Raw genomic sequence first — 4,038 nt, forward strand, 5'->3', positions numbered from 1 at the left:
CCCAACCCCCCAGCCCTGGAGCTCCTGGCTCCCTCCTCCCCTCCCCATTCCACCCCAAGACCAGGAGTTTCTCACCCACCTCACTTTTCTTCTGAGTTCAAGCGTATGCAGGGTTCCCTTATTGTGAAGGGTACATCACTTGACCCTAGTCCCACTCCCTAGCCCCACTCCCTGATAGTTAGCCTTGCAGGATCATCCCCAAGGCTCAGTTCCCTTCCACCTGGACCCTCGCCGCTGTCAGTTCAGTTTGCTGGAGCTGTGTCTCCAGTCACCCTGACCTCCAGCTTCCCTCCCGTTGCCGTTTCTTGCTGTCAACACTTGACTGCTCCCGTTGACCCTCAAAATGAGATGGACACAGAGTCAGCTTCTCGTCTCCCCTCCACACCGCCATCTACCTCCCTATCCCCTTTCACTCCATCATGGATTTGTTTTGTTGAGGACACTGCGGCCCTGACAGAGGAGGTGACCTTTGCAGGGTCCACTCCTTCCCTGGCTTAGGAAGCTCCCCTGGAGGAGGAAATGGCAACCCACTCCAGTATTCTTGCCTAGAGCATCCCATGGACAGAGGAGCCCGGCGGGCTACAGTCCATGGGGTCACACAGAGTCAGACACGACTGAGCGACTGAGAACACAGCACATACTGTCCATAAGAGGTGGTTCTCGGTTTCCTCACTTGCTTCACCCCACGTAGTACTCACCCCCTGAGGCAGGCTGTCTCACCGCCACTCCCTGACAGATGAGGAAACGGTGGCTGAGAGACAGCTGTTCCTGCCCAAGATCACGTATGCAGACAGTGAGTCCGGATGTCCGGGGTCAGGGGGATGGGGGGGTGGTATTGATGTAGAGCCCCCTGCTCAACACCCTTGCTAGATCTCTCCCTGGAGGACATTGGTCTTTCTGGGGAGAACTGGTTACAGGAGACCCTCCAAGGGCAGTTGAGCAGGGCTGTCTTCACCAGATGGATGTCAATCAAGATGTACCTATCAGTGTTGAGACTCAATACTCTTGCCTCCTTCTGCCTCCCTCGAGCTGCTGGCCTCCTGCTGTGAACTTTTCCCAGACAAGTCACTGCAGAGGCAGATTCAAGCCCATGACAGCAGAGTTCTCCTCTTGCCAACCCTGGTGCCATTAGCGTTTCATACCCCCCCGATCCACACATCCCAGAATGTCTCAGCTACTGTGAGTCTGAGGCAGGCAGGGGATTGGAGGGGGTAATCTGTGGGGAATCTATGGATGGCGGCTTGATATTTGGGTCAGAATCTACCAGCTTTTCAAGCCCCTGTTTTCGGAAGAGCATCCAGACAACAAGCGCAAGATGAACACTGTCCAGCACAGACCATGTGCCCGTGGAGTAGCGGTTGGCAAAATGGCTACTAGCTCTGTAGCTTTGTTTCTCCATTTTCTCCTGGCTTCGAAGGCTCATCAGGCCAGTGCCCCCAAGAAATTCTCTGTGCCTCCCAAATAAACCCTTAGGAAGGGGCCAGAGAAGCAGACTGGGTTGGGTGGGGTAGAGGACTTTCTCACATCGGGGCGCTGGCGCCAGAGCAGCCGTGGTCCATGAAACTCTTCCTCCCGGTGCTGGGATGGGAAAGGGGACAGCTGCCCTCAGTGTGCACAGCCCAAGGGGCAGAGGTCAGCCCTAAAGGGCCTCAACAGAGAGCCTCAGAGAACTAAGGAAACGGAGGGGGCTGGCTCCTCCTGTCTCCTTCCAACAGGGTTTTGTTAGCCGTTCTGCCTTGGAAGAAGCCTCTGAGGGTGGCTGGCAGCCTGTGGGGGCATGACCAGGAAGGAGGAACAGCGTCCCCAGTAAACAAAGCGGGAACCATTACTCTTTTCCATAGGTCCAGAAACTTGCTTTCTCTATGTCTAAACCACAAGTGCCAGGTCAGGATATGTTTTATCTGGGGGAGAAGGCGGGAGACCCCACCCAGCCATCACAGACAAAACATGGGCGAGCCTTGTCCGCAGTCCCACAGCGCTGGCCTCCGGGCTGACTCAAGCAGTGGGGCGCTCACCACTTCCCCTGGGAACCTGGCCCAGGACTCGGGGCTCCTCGTTCAAATGCTTTCCCAGCTACTCAGCCACAAACTCCTTTCCTGGGGGGCTGCAGCTTCCCTCACTGGGCCACAAGCGTTGACTCATCTTGGACCAAGATGGAGGCGGGAGGTGCAGGACCACGCGGGGGACATTCAGCTGGGATGGCTGTCATCTGTCACCTCCCCTCCCCCTGGGTGGTCAGCTAGGGTCCAAGCAAACTCGCTCATTCTTGTGGTTATTCCTTTAGACTTTTAACCTCCCAAGGCTGGGAGCTGCTCTTAGCCATCTCTGTGTGTTTAGGGCTCCATAAACAAGAGTATGAAGTGAATCCCCAGCTTCTGCCAGGCTGCTTGCCACTTTTCTTCTGCATGGGGCCTTCCTTTGATTGCACAAAGACCCTAACCTCAGAACCCATTTCTTGTGAGGAGGAGAGAAGGTGAGCCTGTTTGTAATCTGTCAAGATGGATTCAAAGCTTTTTCCTGTGTCCTGCGTTAGACCAGCTCCCTGCACGTCTCATCTGTCCCCACAGAAAGAGCCTTGAACTAGCTCCCCTCGGGGAAGGCGGCCCCCAGCCCCATGGCAATTACAGGCCATTCATTTCAGGCTGCTGGACCTGGTCTCATAAACCCCATTTACTGTGAGGTGACAAGAGTCCTGGGGCACCTCCGGCCAGCCCAGCACAATTCCAGGGAAGACTTTCTCCCTAATTAGCGTGGTATTTGCTAAAACTGCGCTTACTTTCCTTATTGTAAAACCCAGAGCACAATAGATCCTTACTGCCAGCCCACTGTGGTGGGTTCTTGGGCCCTCAGTCTCTGACCACCCCCGGAAGCCCCTTCCCCAATGAAAGGGGAAGGCTGTCACCCTGTTGTGATACCAATTTTAAAAAGCCCAAGCCTTCAATTATTGCTATGGTTTTTATGGCCTTTTTTCCCTCACCTACTGCATTCAAAGATAATTTCTTTAGCAGAACAACCTTCTACTCACTAGGGGAAGGGAAGAGGGTGTAGAATATTTAACAACAACAACAAAAGCCCTTGTAGGGTGGGCCTCACATCCTGGGGCCCTCTTAGTTGGGTTCTGGACTAGGCTCCTGGGCTAGAGTTGGAGCTCTGCCCTGGTGGGACCTTGGCTACTACTTCTGGGACAGCTCGCCCAGGGATACCAGATGGTACCGCGCTCCCCAGATTTGGGGGCTGCAATCAAAATGTTGGGACATGGTTCCCAGCCGAGGCTCTAGTGACCGTTCAGGCTCTAACTCCCTTCAGTGACTACCGGAGTAATTCAGCCCGAACCGTGTCCCAGAAGTGATGAGGGCGCGCATTTTCCTTTTGGAAACGCGTTTCTCGTGAGCCCTGCCGCGGGAGCCGTCCTCACCCGAAGGATGGCTCTGCCGGGTGCTGTCCAGGGATCCAGGACCAAGGCAATGGCTCGGGTTTGTGAGCCAGAAATGACAGATCCTCTCCTCCTCGGGGGGGACCCAGAGGAGGATAAAGCGCGTGCGAGTGTTTGATGTGAGCTGGGGGCTCCCGGCAGGAGCGCTGGCTGCACCCGGGGCTGCTGCCCACTGAGTCCTTAGGGGCTCCCGGAGGACCCGGCAGAGTTCTGGCGAAGTGGGCGGTAGATGTGCGGGGTGTCCCGGGAGGGGGGCTTCCCACGCGCGCCCCGGAGTCTGGCCCGAGAAGGAGCGGGCGCGCGGGGCGCGGAGGCAGGTGCGAGGCCCGGTCCCGCCCGGGAGGAGCCCCAGGGGCGGGTTGTCGCGGCGGGGCGGGGGCGGGGAGGAGGCGCGGGGCGGAGCGCGGGGCCCGGGACCCGCCGGCCGGCGCCGGCCCTGCACTCGGAGCCGCGGCCGCCACCGCCGCAGCCAACTCGGGCCCAAGTTCCCGACCGCGGCTGGAGAGGAGCGCGCAGCCCCCGGCCCGAGCCCCGCGCAGCGCCCGGCCTCCTCCGCTCGACCGCCGGCCGCTGCCCGCCTCCGCCCGCCGGCTCGGACCCAGGCG

Source organism: Bison bison, unplaced genomic scaffold, assembly GCF_000754665.1.
Source record: "Bison bison bison isolate TAMUID 2011002044 unplaced genomic scaffold, Bison_UMD1.0 scf7180017864213, whole genome shotgun sequence".
In the NCBI taxonomy this organism is placed as follows: domain Eukaryota; kingdom Metazoa; phylum Chordata; class Mammalia; order Artiodactyla; family Bovidae; genus Bison; species Bison bison.